At 52.7% G+C, this 22770-nt stretch overlaps 1 long non-coding RNA gene across 2 annotated transcripts in view; it reads left to right on the forward strand.

Moving 5' to 3' along the window:
- LOC113878090 overlaps window positions 1-21454 on the forward strand; it is a 163202-nt gene extending 141748 nt beyond the window's left edge. For both annotated transcript variants that reach the window (XR_003506909.1, XR_003506908.1), the window contains one exon: window positions 15923-21454. This is a non-coding gene — a long non-coding RNA (uncharacterized LOC113878090). The remainder of the gene's footprint in view (window positions 1-15922) is intronic.
- Window positions 21455-22770: the final 1316 nt, after the last annotated feature.

The raw sequence follows: 22770 nt of genomic DNA on the forward strand, positions 1-22770 counted from the left end.
AGCCGGAGGACAGAGATTGATAGACTGGGAATAGGTGGGAACTTCAGGGAGTCGTGCTCCCAGCGTCCAAAAAAGCAGCAGTGCCCAGGCAGAGGAGCCATCCCCTTGCTGTCTGGTGCCACTCATGTGAAGCCCTGGGCTTTCCAGGTGGTGGTGTGGTAAAGAACCCGCCTGCCCACGCAGTCCACACGGATTCCATCCCCGGGTCGGGAAGATCCCCGGGAGGAGAAAATGGCAACCCACTGCAGTGTTCTTGCCTGGAGAACCCCATGGACAGAGGAGCCTGGCGGGCTGCAGTCTATGGGTTTGCAGAGAGTCGGACACAACTGAGCGATTAAACAGCAGCAACTTTTAAAGCCCTAAAGTCCTGGTCGGCACACAGGGAGGCTGGGGTCACCGTCGCCCTGGGCTGTGGACGGAGCCCTGGGGCTTGTACTCCCTGGGTGGCCCTGAGCGAGTCATGCAGCAGCTCCAGCAGAGTTTCCCCGTCTGGAAAGTGGGGATCGTAACACCTGTCCCGCCTCCTTGACAGGGTTTGTGTGAGGCCGGCTGAGATCACCAAGCATGGGACAGGCTCCAGGGGTGCGATGGGTGGGGCGAGGGCCACCCAGCGTGGGGTTGAGACACTGGGGTGCTATCTGTGATTCGCGGTGAGGCAGGGCCTGAGGCCAGAGCCCCCCTGGGAGGGTGACTTGCAGGCACCCACCTGTGACTTAGGAGCCCCTGGGGCCTCTCCCACAGCCAATCATCAGTCAGCGCCCGGTGGACGCGCTTTGTCTGGGCTCCAGCCGCAACAGCCAGCCTGCCCTTGGCTGCTGCAGAAGGCTCCCCTGCCTTCTCTGCCTTTCTCTGCTTAGGTTTTCCCCGAGGGACCTTCCGACTGCACATTTAGAGAGTCTGGTGGCAGGCCACGTGGGCATTGGGGTGCTGATGTTTGGTGCCGTATGAGCTGTTCTGGTTTATCAGCAAAGAGGAGAGGCACACAGGATTATCAGACGCTGTTCAGTGAGCAAGCGGGGTGCTTGGCAAATAGCTGTTGAAGACGCAGATCATCTCGTTCTTAGTTTCGCTGCTTTGTGGTGTTTCATGCATTCACTGAAAGGAGGACTGAGGATCGAGACTGCAGAGGGCACTCCTGATGGGGCAGTCAGCATCATTTAGTGCATTCACTGAAAGGAGGACTGGGGATCGAGACTGCAGAGGGCACTCCTGATAGGGCAGTCAGCATCATTTAGTGCATTCACTGAAAGGAGGACTGGGGATCGAGACTGCAGAGGGCACTCCTGATAGGGCAGTCAGCATCATTTAGTGCATTCACTGAAAGGAGGACTGGGGATCGAGACTGCAGAGGGCACTCCTGATAGGGCAGTCAGCATCATTTAGTGCCTTTGCTATACCCAGGTCAGTCGCTCAGTCGTGTCCGACTCTTTACGACCTCATGAATTGCAGCACGCCAGGCCTCCCTGTCCATCACCAACTCCCGGAGTTTACCCAAACTCACGTCCATTGAATGGGTGATGCCGTCCAACCATCTCATCCTCTGTCGTCCCCTTCTCTTCCCGCCTTCAATCTTTCCCAGCATCAGAGTCTTTTTCAATGAGTCAGTTCTTCACATCAGGTGGCCAAAGTGTTGGAGTTTCAGCTTCATTATCAGTCCTTCCAATGAATATTCAGGGTTGATCTCCTTTAGGATGGACTGGTTGGCTCTCCTTGCAGGCTAAGGGACTCTCAAGAGTCTTCTCCAACACCACAGCTCAAAAGCATCAATTCTTCAGCTCTCAGCTTTCTTCACAGTCCAACTCTCACATCCATACATGACCACAGGAAAAACCATAGCCTTGACTAGACGAACCTTTGTTGGCAAAGTAATGTCTCTGCTTTTCAATATGCTGTCTAGGTTGGTCATAACTTTCCTTCCAAGGAGCAAGCATCTTTTAATTTCATGGCTTCAGTCACCATCTGCAGTGATTTTGGAGCCCAGAAAAATAAAGTCTCTCACTGTTGCCCTTGTTTCCCCATCTATTTGCCATGATCTTAGTTTTCTGAAAAGTTGAGGTTTAAGCCAACTTTTTCACTCTCCTCTTTCACTTTCATCAAGAGGGTCTTCAGTTCTTCTTCGCTTTCTGCCGTAAGGGTGGCGTCATCTGCATATCTGAGGTTATTGATATTTCTCCCAGCAATCTTAATTCCAGCTTGTGCTTCATCCAGCCCAGCGTTTCTCATGATGTACTCTGCACATAAGTTAAATAAGCAGGATGACAATATACAGCCTTGACGTACTCCTTTCCCGATTTGGAACCAGTCTGTTGTTCCATGTCCAGTTCTAACTGTTGCTTCCTGACCTGCATACAGATTCTCTGACTCTGTCTGATCTCTCTCTGCTAAACTGTCTCCAGTTCCTCCATCTTCATTCCTAGAAAGGGATCAAACCACCCTTAGCCCTCATACAATCCTACAATCCTGGTAGCAAGAACTTTATTTATATCTGTACTAGTTTCCTGGGTCTGCTGTAACGAATTACCATCAACTTGGTGTTTGTTTGTTTGTTTAATACACACATTTATTCTCTTGCAGTTCTGGAGGCCAGAAGTCTGAAATGAGTCTTAGGATTCTTGGGTTGATGAGTCTTAAAATCTCGGGTTGTTGTCATCAAAGCTGGCTCCTTGAGGAGGCTCTGGGGGCAGGGAGGAGTTGGGGGTGGGGGGCAGGAATGGTCCCGGCCTCTCGCAGCTTTTGGAGGCTGTGGGCCCACCTGGAGCAGCAGCCACGTCACCCCACCCTTACCTCTGTGATCCTGTCGTGTCTTCCCATCGAGTCAAATGCTCCTCTGCTCCTCCCTCGTGAGGACACCTGTGATTGAGTTTAGCACTCATCCGGGTAGTCCAAGCCCATGTCCCCTTTTTAACATCCTTAGCTTAATCCCGTTTGCAGAGGCTCCTTTGCCACATAAGGTAGCATTTATAGGTCCCAGAGATTCCAGTATGTCTGTCTTTTGGGGGAGGTGGGCATACGCTGTGTCATTATTGACCTGTTACCATGTCCCTGGGGCTTCCCTGGTGGCTCAGATGGTAAAGAATCCGCCTGTAGTGCAGGAGACTCGGGTTCAATCCCTGGTTCTGGGAGATCCCCTGGAGGAGGGCATGGCAACCCACTCCAGTATTCTTGCCTGGAGAATCCCATGGACACAGGAGCGTGGCGGGCTACAGTCCTTGGTGTCACAAAGATTCGGACACGACTGAGCCGCTAACACAGCACAACGAAACTGTGTCCATGACTGTTATCTTTTTTTTAAATAAGATTTTTGAAAGTGGGTCATTTTTAAAGTCTTTATTGAATTTGTCACAGTATCACTGCTGTTGCTTGATGTTGTCGTTTTCTGGCCGTGAGGCGTGTAGAATCCTAGTTCCCCCACCAGGGATTGAACCGCACCCCCTGCATTGGGAAGGCCAAGTCTTAATTAACCACTGGACCCCCAGGGCAGTCCCTCCATGACCGTTTTCTTATAATAAATTCCTGTAAGTGGAAGTAAAGGTTGAAAGGGCAAAACTTAACATCGGATGAAATGTTTGGAGCAAAGCATTCAGAGTTAAATAGGTTGAACCGGTGTCTTTTGACTGCTGTCCCTTTAAGAGCCCTTCTAGAGCAGATCTGATGGGGAAGGGGGGCACTGAGTGGGGGGTCGGGTGGCGCGGCTGTGGATTGAAAGCCCCCAGTACAGGAATCATTTAAAGTTAGCCTCTAGGAAGCTCAGGGCTAATGAGATAATTCCCATTAGGGGAGGAAGGAAGTGAAGGTGGCCTGACATCCCTTCTGTCTCTAATTTATGTGATTCACTGAGCCCTCCCCCCTCCCGCCCAGACCGCCCCCCTCCGGCCGGCTCCACTGTCCACCCTTGTTCTGCCAGCTGGGGCTCTGGATTCCGGCGAGTCGCACCGTGCCAAGGAAGCTGGGACCGTTGCCTTCCACCCAGACGAGGCGTTCGGGCTCTCTTCTGGGCAGTTAAGCCAGAGGACCTGGGCTTTGCCCATTTCTTCTCTTTCCCAGAGCCTCACCCAGCTCCCCCCACCTCCACCCCTGCGCAACTGACGGGGATGAGGACTGGTGTCTCTGGGAGCAAAGAAGAGAAGAGCTTCCAACAGAAGGCAGGCCAGCTCCAGGGGCGCTTGGAGGCCAGGCTGCCAAGATCCTGTTTGCTCCCCTCCCCCTGTGTCCCTGTACTTTTAGAGGGAAGACAGAGAGAGAGAACACCAAAGAGATCCTTCCTGTTTTGCTCCGCTGCCTACACTCGCGGTCAAAGCTCTCTCTGCAAACATGAAAATCCAGTTTGCATCTTTAATTAGAGAAGTGTGAAGTAACTGAAGAAGGTTAGGGTTCTTTCAGGTTCCATCAAACCCTGGAAACACATCTGGGTTTTAGGAGAGGGAGGCCCCGGCTCATCGCAGGCCCAGTGCCCTCAGACTTGGAGCTGGGGGGACATGCCGCCCCCGCCCCGCCACCCAGGAAGGGTCTCTGGTGCATGGAGGGAGATGGGGCTCTTCCTCGCCCCTGATTTCAGCCCTTCGTCCTCTCGGCCTCCCCGAGGGAGGCCATGTGGCAGACTGTTCCAAGGCAGGGCCAAGGGCCAGAGCGGGGCGGGGCCGTGTGGGTGGCCTGTCCTGTGAGCCTGCGGCTTGACCTCCCAGCCCCTCCTGGAGCCCAGCTGCAGGCTTGGGTGGCAGCCTCGGCCTGCCGTGGCCGTGGGGTGCTGAGACCCCGCTTACTTATCCCCTCAGCACCCGCATCACACGCTGTGCGGGCTGGGCCGGGGCTGGGGCATGCTAGGCAGAGTCCGCGGACAGCCGTGCCACTTGGGTTGGCTCTCCAGGCTGTGGCGTCTCTAACGGGAATGAGGCAGGGGTTTGAGGAAGATGGCACACGCGTGAAAAGCCTGAGAAACGCAAGGAAAGAGGTGCAAGCTAAAGGCAGAGGGTGTCTGCACATTCATCCGTCCATGCGTGCGTGCCCAGTCATGTCCGACTCTCTGCGAGCCCATGGACTGTAGCCCGCCAGGCTTCTCTGTCCATGGGATTCTCCAGGCAAGAAACTTGGAGTGGGTTGCCATTTCCTTCTCCAGGGGATCTTCCCGACCCAGGGATCGATCGCAAGTCTCCTGTGTCTCCTGCTTTGCAGGCAGATTCTTTACCACCGAGCCATCAAGTGTCTGTACGTTTCACGATTAAACAATGACAACGCTGGGGTCCCCAGTGGTCTCAGCTGGGCTGGGATCAAGCGTGCAGCCCCTGGACTGTCTGTGGCCGTGTTCGCTGCGGGGCTCCCCTGGAAACAGCTCTTATCAGCAGCTTGTGACCCCTGGCTCGCTCGCCAACTCCCTGCACATGGAGTCCTCAGGCTTTTAGGGGCAAATGAGGGAATACGGAAAGAGGTAAGGGTTCCTCTTAATGCCAGAAATGACTTCATTGATTTAAAAAAGGAGGAGAAAAGCAGTGATGGATGATCAAGCTGGCGTTTCAGACGCCTCTCACATCTGGTCCACACCAGGGGAATAACCAAGGCACGTGCTTCTTCTTCCACCTTTGAAAACGTGCTACCTGGATTTTTTTTTTTTTTTTGATATTTATTTTGCTGCGCCAAGTCTCCGTTGGGGCTGCAGAATCTGTAGTTGCCGCGTGTGGGATCTAGTTCCCCAACCAGGGATTGAACCCGGGCCCCCTGCGTTGGGACCACAGTCTTAGCCACTGGACCACCAGGGAAGTCCCCTAGATTCCTTCGTAGAGACAATGCTATAGGGAAATACGGTAATAAAGGCAAACACTACTTTTTGAGCCTCAGTCCTCATAGCACCCCTACCGGGGAGGCGGTCTGAGTATAATTCCTGCTTTGCAGGTGGGTTACAGAGGATGGAGGTTGCGTGCCTGGGACTCTGAAAGTGAACCTCGATCTGACTCCATATCATTAAGTGAAGCATCTCCAGGGCTATGTGCTTCCTGGAGTCCTCCCTGTCGGTGGGACCGAGGCTTCCCAGGTGGCACCAGTGGTAAAGAACCCGCCTGCCGCCACAGGAGATGTAAGAGACGCAGCATTCAATCTCCGGGTTAGGAAGATCCCGTAGAGGAGGGCATGGCAACCCACTCCAGTGTTCTTGCCTGGAGAATCCCATGGACAGGGGAGCCTGGTGGGCTGCAGTTCACCGGGGGTCGCGAAACAGTCGGACGTGACTGAAGCGACTTAGCGTGCAGGCCTGCCACTGAGCAGCCCGCAGGCAGCTCACTTGTTGGTTCCCTCCTCTGTTCATCCGTGTGCCTTGTCAGGGCTGCACACTGAGCTGGGTGCTGTGCATGGAAAGAAGAATAACCTGGCCGCCCGGGCAGCTGCCAGACCCGCGTGGAGCCGAGGCGGCGGGGAGGCACCCAGGCCGCCACACCTGCTGCCCTTAAGCACACGTGCTCTTCCTCTCCAGGCCGATGGGCGGTCCAGAGCCAGACTGGCTCGGGGGTCCCTCTGGGTCCTCCCGCAGGTGGATCGTGGGCGCTTGAACATCAGGGTAGACGGTAGAGTCCAACCAGGGACTTTAGGGGCCAAGTGTGGGGAACTGTCCATCTAGGAACCGTCGGTCTCTCCCTCTCGAGGAAAGAGTGTAGGAAACACCCTGCTCTCTGGAACACCCCCTCCCTGGTGTGATTCATGGAGAGATTGCCCCCCAAAGTAGGTGTCTCTCTGCCCCCAGGTCCCCAGCTTGCAGCAGGGCCAGTCCCCTACTCTGTTGTTAAATGGGCCACCTGGAAAAGTGGGAGAGCAGAAGGCCCTTGTGATTGGCCGTTAGGCGGCCCCCGAGGGACATACTGGGTGACAGATAAGCAGAGGACAGAGGAGTCTGGGACTGGGGTCCCAGTTATCTTAAAGTCCATCTTGGGGAACAATCCCCTGTGGATAAACAAGAGATCCGGGTCGGCCGGTTCGGAAGGGTCTTTGATCCACCTAGAAGTTAATGCTTTTCCGTGGAGAACCACAGAGCACCCCGCCCAGGGCCACGGAGATAACAGGCGGGCGCAATCGCCCACCAGCGGCCTCTTGATAATGCCCGGTTTTATTGAGGTCTGGTTTTTGCCCAATGGGAACACGTCCGGCGAGCATCAAAGGGACACCGCGTCACCTTGTGCAAAGAATCCCTCGGGGGTGTGCGTGTGGGGAAGGGTGTGTGCGTGGCTGTGTGTGTACAAGGCTGCCCGTTGGCAGTTAGCTTCCTAGAGATCAGAGGCCACCAGCACCGCAGGGGCCTTGACAGGTCACGAACGCCATTCCCTTGTTCTTCTGGCCGGTCAGGCTCCTAAGACGTCTCTGCCGGTGTTGACTTAGCATCTCACGTGGAAGAGCCGCCCCGTGTTGTTGGGTCCCGGGCTCCATTACAGGGGCTGTCCAATGAGAGTTTTAAAAAGGGAGAGGTGCGGTGGATGCTCACAGAGGACAAAGCTTACTCGTTTGGGAGTCGCGGACTTGCTTCTCTGTTGTCGCTCGGAGGTGTTCGCACAGCATGAATCATACTCCAGGGATGCAGGGCTCACCGGGGAGAGTGAAAGAAACGGGGCGTGGGGTGGTGCAAGAACACACGGGGTGTAGGAGGTCGTGTCTTTGCAAGGGTGGAGCAGATGAACACGGTGGTTGAGTGTGGTCCTGCGGGAAATGGCGTCTCCCCGCCCACCCCCGGGCGGTGCCTCTTGGCCCTCAGATTTCACCTGGGCAGGCAGGCTGCTGGGCCTCGTGAGTGGACCCCTGGAGACAGAGGCAGAGAAATACCGCCCTGCAAGCGGAACATCTGGAAGCTTCCTAAAGCTTATTTCTCAACGAGTTTGCAAGAGTCGGGACATTAGTACACGAGGTTTATAGGCTGGAGGGAACCCAGAGGTTCTAGTTAAGTTCAGTTCAGTTGCTCTAGTTAAGAGTGAGATGCATTCCGACTCTGTGGGGAAGGGCAGGATGTAGGAAGGGAATGTGGGAGCCTTGGAAATGGCCAGGGGGAGCCCCAAAGCCCTAGATTCTTTGCCCAGGAATCTGTTCAGTGTCTCTGGGGACAGACCAGGCCCCTGAGCTCCTTTCCTCTTTGATAGCCCTGGTGCAGGGCGACTGGATTTCTCCGCTTTGTTCCAAGCAGGTGCATGAAGTGGACTGGAAGAATCCCGGGGAAGGGAAGAGCAGGAGCTGGGAGGCTCCATCCCCCTGAGCCTTCGCCTCTTAAAGACCCACAGGGAGTTCGCCTCTCCTGTAGGACAGTGGTTTTGGCATCAGGGGCCGGTTTCTCCACGGACCCAGGTTGGGTGGGTGGATGGTTTGGGGATGATTCAGGCACGTTGCAGTTATTGTGCACTTTATTTCTCTTTTTGTTGCATCAGCTCCACCTCAGACCATCAGGCATTCGATCCTGCAGGTTGGGGGCCCCTGCTAAGAGAGCCCGACGCATACCTGTCGCCCATCTTCCCATCCGGGGGGCCCGGTGGGGCTGACATGGGTGGGACCTATTCATCCTGTAGCTGTGAGCCTCCCTTGTCCCCTGCTCCTCTGTCCTCCACTCCTCTCTCTTTTCCCACCTCACCTCCTTCCCATCCTCCTTTTTAAATTTTTTCCTTCCTCTTCCTCCTCCCCTCTGCTTCCCCCAGTGACATCCTGGACTTCGCGATTTTGGCCAAAGGAAATAAGGAAATGCTTGGCTCAGCCTTTCGGCCAGGCAGGCTGGGGATGAAATAATGAAGGAAAAAGACGGTCCCAGCAGGAGAGAGAACTTACACGTGACCGCATCCTTCTTTGCAAGAAGTCAGAGCATCAACCTGTTCAGCTCTGTCTCTTGCTCAGCAGCTGGTTTCTCATTAGATTCTCTCCTCCCTTTCCTCTCTGACCCGGGTAGAGACTGCCAGCCAAGCTTATTATCAGGACAGCTTTCGAGACGTGAAGTCTCCTTGCTCAGAGTGCATCCCTGTGGGAGGATTCTGGTCTCGGTGCCTGGGAAGTTTACCAATTGGATGCAGAATGGAGGCTCCCTGCTCCTAAACCGGCCCCAGGCAGGATCACCGTTTTTACCGAGACGGTGCTTCTTGTCCCGTGAGTTCATGTTTATAGCGTTGGGTGGGAGCCGGCTCATTTTGTGCTGGCTTCATGAGCGGAGGAGGCTGAGGCTTTGTGTGGTTATTCCTGGGAGACACCTTCTTGCAAGGCGTCCACCCTGTTCCGATGGGAAACAAGGTGACACAGCCACCAGGAATTCCACGCCAGCCAGTCACCCGTCTGGCAGCTGGGATGTGCGTTCCCAGGTCTGCCCTGGTAAGCCTGTGTGGTTTCTGCCTCGGGGCGTCTTGTGTCCTGGCTGTCGCTGGGACTCAGGTGTATCGCTACCTTCTTCTTCTTCTCTCCTCTGGGCTTTCTGGCCCTTTGCAACATGCAGCGGTTCTCAACACCCGCCACCCATCGGAATCAGCAGCACGGCTCTAACTGCTGCCTTGTCCCGCCCTAAGCGATGCCAGCTTCCCCAGGCTGGGCCGAGCCCCAGGCATGGGAGTTTTGAAAAGCTTGCCAGGTGATTCTCAGGTGCAGCCGAAGTCAAGAAAGGGCTGCACCTCAGGGGCAGTGATTGTCTGTGGGAGGGATTCTGCCGTTCCCCATCCCCCACCTCCCAATGCCAGACACACGCCAGTGTCCGAGATGTTTTCAGTGGTCACACTGAGTGGGGCTGCTCCTGGCTTCTCGAGGCTGGAGGCCAGGGGTGTAGTTGAGCATCCTCCAGTGCCTTGGATTTCATCCCAGTGCCAGCCCCCCAACCCCAACCAAGAGCAGCCAGCAACCCTCTTCTCTAGGTCTGTGGGGAAGCAGACGGTGCATGCCCTGATTGACAAGCTCAGTTTCCTATATGGTGCAAGAAGGTCATCATGGATGCAGTGGCTTGAAACCACACTCCCTTCTCCCACAGTCTCTTTCATCGGCCACTTTCACTGGGTGGAAGTCAAGGTGTCGGCAGGGCTGTTTTCCTTTGGGAAGCTCTCGGGAAGGGTTCATTTCCTGGCCTTTCTAGCCTCTGGAGACCTCCTGCTTCCCTTGCCTCCTGCTTCCTGCCTTGAAACACTCCCTCCAGCTTCCCGCTTCTGTCGTGACACCTCCTGCTCCTTCTTCTGTGTCACACCCCCCTCCGCTCCCCTCTTATTAGGACACTTGGGAGTATACGTGTCCCCTCTCCCCCAGTCATCCAAGACAATCTCTGCCTCTCAAGATCCTTGACTTGCTCACACCTGCGCAGTCTCTTTGGCTATAGAAGGTAACAACATTCATAGGTTGCAGGGGTATTAAGACGTATCTATGGGGGCTGATAGTCAGCACGTCAGGCTTCCCAGGGGGCACAGTGGTAAAGAACCTGTTGGCTGCCAACGGAGGAGAAGCAAGAGATGTGGGTTCCATCCCTGGGTTGGGAAGATCCCCTGGAGGAGGGCATGGCGACCCGCTCCAGTGTTCTTGCCTGGAGAGTCCCAAGGACAGAGGAGCCTGGAGGGCTACAGTCCATGGGGTGGCAGAGAGTCAGACACAACTTGAGCTTGCATGCACACGCATTCAGCCTTTCACAGGGGCCCTCTTCTTCCTTTCCCAGTCCCCAGTTTTTCTCCAGGGTTTTTCCACCTGTAGACTCTTAACATGCTTTCTCCTTCTGTCCTGGGTGTTTTCAGAGAGGCAGGGTCTGAAGGGCAAGGCGGCGTGTTGGAGTCCTGTCTAACCAGCTCCTAGTGGCCATAGCAACGGGCAGGAAAACATAGGAGTGGGAAAAAACCGGGCCGGTGGCGGGGGTGGGGAGCGGGGTGGAGGCAGGTGGGGAGGGGACCCGACCCTGGAGTTAGCAGCTGCCTTTACCTGGAGAATGATGCTGGGGGGAGAGGCAGGGAAGCCGAACCGGCGTCTCAACCACTGTCAGCTTCCTAACCCCCCCACCCCGCCCCCGCATCTGGGTTTCTAAGTGATCTTTCAGATCTCCAGGTGCCTGCTAATCTGCTGGCCCAGTGCCTTTCTCTAGGCTAACAGAGGTGTGTCTTTGGCCAAATACGAACGCTCGACCCAGAGGGTTTGGTGTGGGGCGAGGGTGCGTCCGGCTCTGCTGAGCTGGTCCTAACCTCGTTCTCCTCCCCTGGGTGGAGGCTCTCATTTCCACCCTCCCGTCCCCAACCCTCAGCCCCCTCGGCTGGGTCTGTGGGGTTAGGATGAGTCGGGCGGTGGGGGCGCCGTGGTGTGTTTGGCTTTTTGTTTTGTTTTGCGCATGCCTCCCGACGTTCCCCTCTGTGTTTAATGTCCCGGTGCGAGTGCGTGCGGTTGCCCGGAGACGAGAAGGAAGTCCCCGAGTGATTCACCGGCAGCTGCCAATTCATTTGCTCGCCCTGTGCGTCTCCCTGGGGAAAGGCCTTCTCCCTGGTCCTCTCCGGTTCAGCTCAGACGGCTGCTGGTGTCTGAGGAGGGGAAATGTGGAAATCAGAAAGTTTAGCAGGACTTTGGGGCTGTTGGGGGCGTTTCGGGGTCCCAGGGAGTGTCGGAAGGGAGAGACTTCCGGTCTCCCTCTTGGCCGCCTGGAGCCCCAGGGTGCCTCTGTGAAGGCTGCTGCGCTGGCTTTTGGGGAGCTGACTCCTGCCTGCACACTCTCTCCTTCCACAGTGCTCCTGCAGGCAAACGTCTTGAAGCATCTTCTCCCTCCCCCAGGCACTTATGGGAACGTCTTGCCATCTCTGACCTCAGCACCCCTCTCTCTGGCTTCATCGCAGCCCACACATCCCCACCTGGGGTTTAGCACAAGCACCCAGGAAGGAGACCTCCCTCGCGCCAGGCTGAGCCATGACCTCACAGGACCATGGAGGGGCAGAGGGGCCGGTTGGTCCTCCTGCACCCAGAGTCCATGCATGTCCCTCTGATGCTGAGGTCCTTCCGGCCTCAGCTGTGTCAGTTGTTGCCTCTCTGCTGTGGCCCACAGGAGCGGAGCGTGCCTGTCTGGTTTCTGTCTGCCTTCTCAGCATCTCATCCCACATGGTGCTTGTGAACGAGCAGATTTGCAGGTGATTTCTCATGGGCTGGCGGTGATGGAGTCAGAGATGGGGGAGCCCAGATTCATCTGCATTCGTGACTGTGTGTGGGCTTAGACTCTCAGTCATGTCCGACTCTGTGCGACCCCATGGACTGTAGCCCGCCAGGCTCTTCTGTCCAGGGGGATTCTCCATGGAAGAACACTACAGTGGGTTGCCATGCCCTCCTCCAGGGGATCTTCCCGACCCAGGGATTGAACTCGCATCTCCTGTGTTGGCAGACGGACTCTTTGCTGCTGAGCCACCTAGGAAGCCCAATGCTGCTTCTAAAAGCAGTATTTTAGTTAAGGGGGAGAAAAGGCCTGTTTATACTGTTCAAGTTTCCCTGGTGGCTCAGATGGTTAAAAAAAAAATCCCCCTGCCAATGCTGGACACCCAGGTTTGATCCTGGAAAGATCCCTTCCCAACCCAGGGATCCAACCCAGGTCTCCCACATTGCAGGCGGATCCATTATCAGCTGAGCCACGAGGAAAGCCCATGAATACTGGAATGGGTGGCCTATCCCTTCTCCAGAGGAACTTCCCGACCCAGGAATTGAAAGGGGGGTCTCCTGCATTGCGGGTGGATTCTTTACCAGCTGAGCCACCAGGGAGGGTCTCGGCAATTTTAAGATGAGGAAGTCCCCTGAGGGCATTTCGTGGTACTCAGTGTATTTGTGGCTCAGAAACGGGGAGTTAGGTGGGGGAGTGGGAAGCGAGGAAAGCTTCACACATTTGCAGTCTGCAGCGCAGAAGGGAAATGCGTTACATCGTATTTTCCACTTCCTCCCCTATGCACTCTGGATCATCTCCTAATTTATTGTTGAGGGTCTCTTGAGAAGCGGGTGACAGAGGATAAGATGGTGGGTTGGCATCATGGACTCAATAGACACGAGTTTGAGAAAACTCTGAGAGACAGTGAAGGACAGGGAAGCCTGGTGTGCTGCAGTCCATGGGGTTGCAGAGAGTCAGAGACCTGAGCGACTGAACAGCAACCTGTGAAAGCAGGGGGAACTTCCAGCTGAAGTGACCATCAGGCTTAAGGACCAGGTGCCTGTCATCCTGTACGGAGCAGCGTGGTCCCTCTGTGCCTCAGTTTCTTCATCTGTAAAAACTGGGTGATCTGACCCCTCCATGCTCCTGCCCCCATGGCTCACAAGCTGAAAAACAGAACTGTCCAGAACTGTTCTTCTGAGCTGTATTTGGTTTTTAAAATCAGCCATGGTGTAGTGGTAAGGCTTGTGTGAGGGTTCCCAGCAATGATTCAGTGTACAGATTGGTCGCTCAGTCATGTCCGACACTTTGCGACCCCATGAATTGCAGCATGCCAGGCCTCCCTGTCCATCACCAACTCCCGGAGTTTACCCAGACTCACGTCCATCGAGTCAGTGATGCCATCCAGCCATCTCATCCTCTGTCGTCCCCTTCTCCTCCTGCCCCCAATCCCTCCCAGCATCAGGGTCTTTTCCAATGAGTCAACTCTTCGCATGACGTGGCCAAAGTACTGGAGTTTCAGCCTCAGCATCAGTCCTTCCAGTGAACACCCAGGACTGGTATCCTTCAGAATGGACTGGTTGGATCTCCTTGCAGTCCAAGGGACTCTCAAGAGTCTTCTCCAACACCACAGTTCAAAAGCATCAATTCTTCAGCATTCAGCCTTCTTCACAGTCCAACTCTCACATCCACACATGACTACTGGAAAAACCGTAGCCTTGCCTAGACGGACCTTTGTTGGCAATGTAATGTCTCTGCTTTTGCATATGCTATCTAGGTTGGTCATAACTTTCCTTCGAAGGAGTAAGCGTCTTTTAATTTCATGGCTGCAGTCACCATCTGCAGTGATTTTGGAGCCCAGAAAAATAAAGTCTGACACTATTTCCACTGTTTCCCCATCCATTTGCCATGAAGTGATGGAACCAGATGCCATGATCTTCGTTTTCTAAATGTTGAGCTTTAAGCCAACTTTTTCACTCTCCTCTTTCACTTTCATCAAGAGGCTCTTCAGTTCTTCTTCTCTTTCTGCCGTAAGGGTGGCATCATCTGCATATCTGAGGTTACTGATATTTCTCCCAGCAATCTTGATTCCAGCTTGTGCTTCTTCCAGTCCAGCGGTTCTCATGATGTACTCTGCATATAAGTTAAATAAGCAGGGTGACAATATACAGCCTTGACGAACTCCTTTTCCTATTTGGAAGCAGTCTGTTGTTCCATGTCCAGTTCTAACTGGTGCTTCCTGACCTGCATATATGTTTCTCAAGAGGCAGGTCAGGTGGTCTGGTATTCCCATCTCTTTCAGAATTTTCCACAGTTTATTGTGATCCACACAGTCAAAGGCTTTGGCATAGTCAATAAAGCAGAAATAGATGTTTTTCTGGAACTCTCTTGCTATTTCCATGATCCAGCGGATGTTGGCAATCTGATCTCTGGTTCCTCTGCCTTTTCTAAAACCAGCTTGAACATCAGGAAGTTCACTGTTCATGTATTGCTGAAGCCTGGCTTGGAGAATTTTGAGCATTACTTTACTAGCGGATGAGATGAGTGCAATTGTGTGGTAGTTTGAGCATTCTTTGGCATTGCCTTTCTTTGGGATTGGAATGAACACTGACCTTTTCCAGTCCTGTGGCCACTGCTGAGTTTTCCATATTTGCTGGCATATTGAGTGCAGCACTTTCACAGCATTATCTTTGAGGATTTGAAATAGCTCAACTGGAATTCCATCACCTCCACTAGCTTTGTTTGTAGTGATGTTTTCTAAGGCCTACTTGACTTCACATTCCAGGATGTCTGGCTCTAGGTCAGTGATCACACCATCGTGATTATCTGGGTCATGAAGATCTTTTTTGTACAGTTCTTCTGTGTATTCTTGCCACCTCTTCTTAATATCTTCTGCTTCTGTTAGGTCCATACCATTTCTGTCCTTTATTGAGCCCATCTTTGCATGAAATGTTCCCTTGGTATCTCTAATTTTCTTGAAGAGATCTCTAGTCTTTCCCATTCTGTTGTTTTCCTCTATTTCTTTGCATTGTTCACTGAGGAAGGCTTTCTTATCTCTTCTTGCTATTCTTTGGAACTCTGCATTCAGATGCTTATATCTTTCCTTTTCTCCTTTGCTTTTTGCTTCTCTTCTTTTCACAGCTATTTGTAAGGCCTCCCCAGACAGCCATTTTGCTTTTTTGCATTTCTTTTCCATGGGGATGGTCTTGATCCCTGTACACTGGAGACAGGGATTCAGTGTACAGAGTTCCTTGAACAGTATGTGTTAGTCACTTAGTCATGTCCGACTGTTTCTGACTCCATGGACTATAGCCTGCCAGGCTCCATTCTCCATGGAATTCTCCAGGCAAGAATACTGGAGTGGTTTGCCATTTCCTTCTCCAGGACATCTTCCCAACCCAGGGATCAATCCCGGATCTTCTGCATTGGCAGGTGGATTTTTTACCATCTGAGCTGCAAAGGAAACTTGAACAGTATAAACAGGCCTTTTCCCTGCCTTAGCTAAAATACTGCTTGAAGGAACGTTGGGCCACCCAGGTGGCTCAGCAGTAAAGAATCTGCCTGCCAGCGCAGGAGATGTGAGTTCGATCCCTGGGTTGGGAAGATACCCTTGGAGAAGGAGATGCAACCCACTCCATTATTCTTGCCTGGGAAATGCTATGGACAGAGGAGCCTGGCGGCTACAGTAGTTGGGGGTCACAAAGAGCCGGACATGACCGAGCAACTGAAGAACAACAACAGTGTTCTATTCAGTAGCTAGAACATTCTGGATTAAAGGCAGTAAGGTGATGTTCGTTGTTCAAATTCCTCCATTGAAAGGACAGAATGCAGAGTCTCACTGTGTTGCTGTTTTTTTGTCCACAGGCCTGGGAGGCAGGACAGGTGGAGAACTGTTCCTCTCGCCCACAGTCCCCACCAGGAACCTCAGTGTAACCAGGAAGACCCCAAGGAGCTAAGATGGGACCTTCTCTTAAGAGGCAAGTGCTCTGGATTGGAATGAGAAGTCTTATTTTGGAGAATGGACTTACCTGGTGGCTCAGTTGGTAAAGAATCTGCCTGCAACATAGGAGACCCAGGTTCGATCCCTGGGTCAGGAAGATCCCGTGGAGAAGGAAATGGCTACCCACTCCAGAATTCTTGTCCCATGGACAGAGGAGCTCGGCAGGTTACAGGTCCATGGGGTTGCAAAGAGTTGGACGCAACTGAGTGACTAACACACACACGCTTTCTGGAGGCTAAAGGAGCTTCTGGATTTAAGAAGATGTTTGAGGAGAAAGCAAAGAACCTTGGCCTGAGGAATCCTGTGTGTGTTGACCTGTGTGAACAGGAGGCCACCTCCAGCTGAAGGGGAAGCCATGACCGTGGACCTTATAACTTCTTCTGCTGGTGCCTGGTCTTCAGACCGTCCCCCACCAGTCCTCGGAAACCAGAGGGTTTTCTCCTGCATTCTTTCATTCTCGCCACCTCCCACGTCTGCTGAGCCTTCGGACTCAGCAGTTCTCTTTTACTCCATCACTTCTCAGCTGGATATAGAGCAAAAAGTTCACTACACATAAGTCTACTGATCTTACATTTTGCTCCTTCTGAAAAGGCCGGTGTTTGCATGTTGCTGTACAAGCAGCCTTGGAAGAGCATCCCTCCTCATTGTATGTGTGTGGGGTCTGGCCCCACAGGCTCCAACATGATGCAGGTCTGTGCAGAAATTCTTCAGGCTGTAAAGATGCTAGGGCGTTGGAGGGGCCCTCGCAGGGAGCTGGATCCTGAAGGCTGGCGTCACCCACGTTCACCTTCTCGGTTTGGATTGCACACAGGTGCACGTCTGGAGGAGCAGAACACGGACACGTCTTCTGTTGACACAGATGCGTGATCAGCTCCCAGCGGGGCAGTCGGAGTCCACGTCAGAACACCGTGCTTCGTTACAGACTATCCAGCGGCCAGAGTTGATGGTGTTTCTAGAGGACCCCTTCTTTCCAGTGTGTCCGGACCATAGATGGGGCCCCACAAAACCCAAGTCCTGTTGATGAAGTGAACCTTTTCTGTTGAGAACAAAACAGCTCATGATGAAACAAAAATAATACAGCCACTGGAAACAATGGAAAATAGACTGTGGGATGTGTGTGTGTGTGTGTGTGTGTGTCACACGTTTGTATAAAATAAGAGCCAAGAAGAAAATTTCTGCATCTTAGCTAGACAGACTAAGAGCTAAAAACTCTTGGGGTGGTGTTGTCTGGAGAGTGAAGGAGTTGGCTGGAAGACTTCCTGACATTCCTTTGACCTCTAGGGTCCCGTAAAATATCAGGGGCGTGTAAACTGGGCCGAAGTGTGTGCTTTCTGTCTGAAGTCTCCTGGATAACCTTCGAGGTCAGCTCAGATGCTGTAGACTCGGAACTCCCCTCCCCCAATTCCCTTCCCTTTCCAGACACGGGCTTTATCTGGGATAAGGCAGCGGAACTTGGTAGTGGTAGCGGGGGAGAGAGAAGGAGGTTGCGCCAGCCACAGTTTGGGGGTGCTCTCGACAAGTGAGAACAACCAGAAGGCAAATTACAGGTTCTTCCCAGGTGAGTGAAAGCCAGGCTTTCGGGAGCGCATGCCATCCTGAAGTTGTTGCTTCTTGTCAGAGGATCAAGGCTTTATCTCTTCTGCTGAAAGACAGGCTTAAGCATCTCATCTAACCCTGCTCATCTTGTTTGGTGGCCCCGGCGGGGGGCGGGGGTGTACGGAGGTCATCACCTACTAGGGTAGAGATGAGCACGCAAGCATCTGGAAAAGACTCTGTCACTGCACACCTGTCGAGATAAAGACCCAACCTCCTGCACGTGTGTCTTTCCCTGTGTCCTGAATTTCCGTGCCTTCACTGCTGTTGAAGGAACACTGGCCAGCTCCTGGGGTGTCATTGTTCTTTTTTTTTAAAAAAAAGGACTCATTTCAGATGTTTCCCTCATTTTTATACCCCACATGTGGTCATTGGTTCCAGAAGAAGTCCCACTGTGGTGCCAAAAGCAGAAGTTTCCTCTTTTCCCTCTTTTCTTCTCTTCTCATCCACGTCGAATCCCAGATCCCCAGAGCCTGAAGTGGTCTAGAGCATCGCTGTTATCTAGATCTACCCTCGACTAGTGCGGGAATCCCGTTTCCAGCATCGGATGCGGGATGGGCAGGCCGTGGGGGAGGCAGCCTTTCTGGCAGCTTGAGAGAGACCTGGGAGAGAAGGTTGGATGATGTTCAGCCTTAGGGGGGACAGCAGAATTCCAAGGAGTACTTCATCCACATGTGTCAATTTCTTCATCCGATAGTGAGCCAAAGGCATCTCATTTCTGGGTCCGGCTGTGTGTCTTACGCTGATAAAAAAGCAGAGAGTAGGGAGACAAGGAGACCTGAGTTTTTGTCCCAGGAAGTCCCACTTCTCAGCTCTTTCCATGTAAAATGAGGGAGTCACATCACACATTCCCCAAAACCCCTTCTAGCTATGCCATCCACAGTTGCCATATGGAAGGACAGAGTTCATGACTTAAAAAATTTGCTTTTTTTTTTTCTCTCTGGCTCAAGCAAGTCCTAGCCTTAATTTCCTTTTCCCTTAAGTTTTTAAAAAGTATCCAGCAGTTGTTTGTCTATCTGATGATTTATTTTTTGGTTGTATCTCATGGCATGTGGGATCTTTGTTCCCTGACCAGGGATTGAACTCTCACCTCTTGTAATGGAAGCAAAGAGTTTTAATGACTGGACCTCCAGGGCAGTCCCCGGGTTGATTTCAGCTTGCTCCAAGCTCATGTATAAGTCACTCAAGCCTTTTTCTCCAGGTCTCAGTTTTTCCCATCAATAAAATGGGAGAGGAAGGGGGTGGTCTTAATGGTCCTCCAAGTTCTCCTCCCGTGTGTCCCGTTCTAAGCCTTGTCTGACGCAGCCCATGGCTGACGGGTAGCTCTTGCTTTGCCTTCGGCCACACCAGCCAGAGACAGGGCTGTCTTAGGAAGTCCATTACCAACGACTCCTTCAAAGCCGTTTGTACTTGTCAGTGCACCGAGCTAGAGTTTGTCGAAGGAGAAGGCAAATAGACATACAGACTGATGACAGGCCAGGGGGAGGGGGCCCGCTGTTTGCCCGGGGTGACTGGGAGGCAGAGAAAAAACCTGCCTGCCGTCTTGACCAATAAGTAAAAACTGGGAGCTCTGCGTGGCTAAAACTGTAGGGGATTTATTAGCTTGCTCAGGGAAAGGCAAATATTGAGCCTTACGTTGGCCCGGCCTGGGACTTGCCTTTTGGCATTTGTATGCCGTCCGGCACCCATCACCGTGTACTCCAGGTTATCGGGTTCTGTCGAAGGCTTTTTTTAAAAGGATTTTTTCCGTCTCCTTCTTCTTTCCTTCCTCCTTGCCTGCCCCCTTGCCCCCACCCCCCAGCTCCCACCTTCTCCGATAGCTCAGCCCTGGGCTTCAGCGAGGCGGGGAAGACAGCATGGAAGCCTTGTCGTCCTGGGTGTGAGGCACCTGTGTTCAGGGCTCCAGCTGCCCAGGGGGTTTACCGTGGCCGTGGCTCGGGGCTGCAAACCCGCCAGGTGGTCCTTGGGGGGTCTCCTCCCTCCTCCGCCCTGAGCGCTTCAGAAGTCAGGTCGCAGGCAGTTGGGCGAAGCTCGTGCCTCTCATTAAAATAAGCATCACCACCACCACTGGAAAAAAAGACACAGACCTCCTGGCTTCTAAGTTTTTCACAGTGAACACGTGATTTCGGCCTGAAATGCCCAACGGTGAACTGACCGGGCTTGTCACTCTCCACGTGAGGCCGGCTGGGACCTGGGACACTGCTGTACCTAGACAGCATCTCCTCCAGCAACAGAAGACAGAGACGGTGAGGACTAGACATGACTGTGATGTGCAGCTGGGGCAAATGCTGGACAGTAACATAACAGAAAGGCTCAAAAGCCAACTGCCACTTCTGAGGCACCTGGAGCAAAAGCAGGGGGTGGAGAGCAAACGCAGGGTCCTGCACGTGTCCCCTGCACACAGCACCTCCCAGGTTTGCCCACCCAGGCCCCGCTCTGCCTGACCCTTGGACCTGCCTCCTGCCCTCGCCCCGTGGAAGGAGCCAGCTCCCTCCACTTGGGGAACAAGCAAGGGGGCCTGTTACTTGTTTTCATTGCCCACTGCTGTAGCAGGAGCCCGAACAAAGCTTGCCTGAATTTCTTGTCTGGTCTGTCATCAATTGCTGTTGATCGGGTAAGGCCAAGAACCCGTGGAGATATCCAGTCCCCAGGGGATGGACAGACACCCAGTCTCTCCAGTTTCCAAGAATGAGCCTCAGCGGAACCAAACTAGCTGGCATGTTCTTTACCCTATGCTGGAAACATCTTCAGTCTGAAGCGCTGCAGCTCCAGGTATCCAGGCAGAGATCCACATGCCCAGGCAGAGAGCCAGGTGCCCAGGTAGAGATCCAGGTGCCCAGGCAGAGATCCAGGCACTCAGGTACAGATCCAGGTGCCCAGGTAGAGATCCAGGTGCCCAGATCGAGATTCAGGTACTCAGGTAGAGATCCAGATATCCAGATCAAGATCCAGGTACTCAGGTAGAGATCCAGGTACTCAGGTCTCCTTGATGGTGGTCCCTGATACCCACCCGCTGTGGGGTACAGCATACCAATGCACATTGCTCCATGTCAGACGCCCAAGGCCCTTTTCTAGGCCACCCTGCTAGCCATCCGTGGAGAAGACTTGGTCCCAGCCCACCCGGATATAGCAGTTCCCCACTACTACTCATGCGGTCAAGAGCTGGGAAATGTTCTGGAATTGCTTAATTAGGAAAGCTCCTTTCACACTCCAGTGGTGATTTTTGATTGAACTCAGCATGAGTTTTAATCCTCTGGCAGTTCTTCCTGGATGAGTCTATGTTGGGCAGCCAGGCTACTGAAATCCTGTGCATCCTTAAAGGTCGTTTCAAATGCTGCCTGCTCTAGGAAGCCTTCCTGGGTTTATTATTCCTTCTCAATCGGTTGTGACCTCCCACTCTGTCACATTCTCTTAAAGCATCTGGCATTGGCTAGGGACCCCAAAAAGAATAAGTTTGAAAGTGTAAGAGGTGACCCAGTTTCTGCTTTTATGAGAGAAACAGAGTATTGAGAGAAAAAAAGTTTAAAACAAGTTCAGAATAAGCACAGTAAATGACACAAAAAGTGTTATGGTAAGGAAAGGGCGATCAGCGTTTTGGGGTCCCTGGCCAAAGCCAAGGTCACTGGAGACCTGCAGTTCAGAAGTCTTGAGTCGTAGCCTCATGGCTTTTACCCGGTAGGTATACAAGGAAGATGTGGAGTTGATTTTCCGTATTCATGATCTGTTACTGTATGTCCCACTAAACTTGCCTGGTGTTTTTTTGTTTTTTTGACTGCCTATTAATCAATAAAGTGTTTCCTGAACAGCAGAAAAAATGTGCTTGTTCCTTGATTGGTTGGTTTTTCTGCAGAATCTCTTCTTGAAATAGAATATGCCTGCTTTTTGCCAGTTATCTGAGAGCTAGGGCCATTTTTAGGGGCTTCCCAGGTGGCACTGTTGGTAAAGAACCCTGCTGCCAATGCAGGAGACATAAGAGACACAGGTTTGATCCCTGGGTCAGGAAGATCTCCTGGAGGAGGGCATGGCAACCCACTCCAATATTCTTGCCTGGAGAATTCCATGGACAGAGGAGCCTGGTGGGCTACAGCCCATAGGATCACAGAGAGTCAGACACGACTACAGCAACTTAGCATGCATGCAGAGTGATTTTTAAGATAGGAAAGAAAAAATTTAAATCAGAAGTTTAGATCAGAATTTCTAAAGAATTTCACTGTGTCTAATAGGGAGAGAAATGGAAGAAAAGCACAAGACATGTGGGATGTCCTTTGCCTTTAGGATCTTACAGTCTGGTTGGACAAGAACCACACATATAAAACCATCAATTGCATTCGCCAAATAAACTCACGGTTAGTACTCCTGGAGAATCTGGGTGGATGATGCTGCCTGCCTGCTCTCCATCCCATCATGAATGTTTCCAGCAACAGAGAAGTTGGACAATGGTGACCAGATTCCCTGCTAAAGGGGATGGACTTCCTAGGTCCAAGGGCACACACTCCTGAGGAATGGTCCTTCCTAGGTCCAGGGGCTTAACATTGGAGGACAGAAAGCAGAGAAAGAGACATCACTCTAGAGCAAGCAGACCCAAGGAGAGAAGACACTGCTCCCGTTTGTCATCTGATTAACCAGCCTTTCTGTGGGGCGGGGAGCAGAAAGAGAGGCAGAAGTTTCTGTTTTGGGGAAGAGAAGAACTCAAAGACCACCCCCTCTTCTTCACACAGATGAGTAAAGTTAGAATTTGGATGAAGTGGGTGTCATCTGTGGGCTCTGGTCACCAGGACCAATATCAAACGTTCAAGAAATGATAAGACACTTGGCCAAGCAAAACCAAGCAGTTCAGAAAATAATGCACGCAGACATGGAGAACAGACAGGTGGGCCCAGGGAGGGAAGGGGGAGGGTGGGGTGAATTGAGGGAGTAGCGTTGACATAAACACTGCCATGTGTAACAGAGAGAGCTAGTGGGAAGCTGCTGTATAGCCCAGGGAGCTCACCTGGGTGATGACCTTGCAGGGTGGGTGGGAGGGAGGCTCAGGAGGGAGAGGAGAACACACACATATAGCTGATTCACTGTTCATTGTACCTCAGAAACTAACACAACAGAGTAAAGCAATTATACTCCA

Source organism: Bos indicus x Bos taurus, chromosome 19 (assembly GCF_003369695.1).
Source record: "Bos indicus x Bos taurus breed Angus x Brahman F1 hybrid chromosome 19, Bos_hybrid_MaternalHap_v2.0, whole genome shotgun sequence".
Lineage (NCBI taxonomy): Eukaryota > Metazoa > Chordata > Mammalia > Artiodactyla > Bovidae > Bos > Bos indicus x Bos taurus.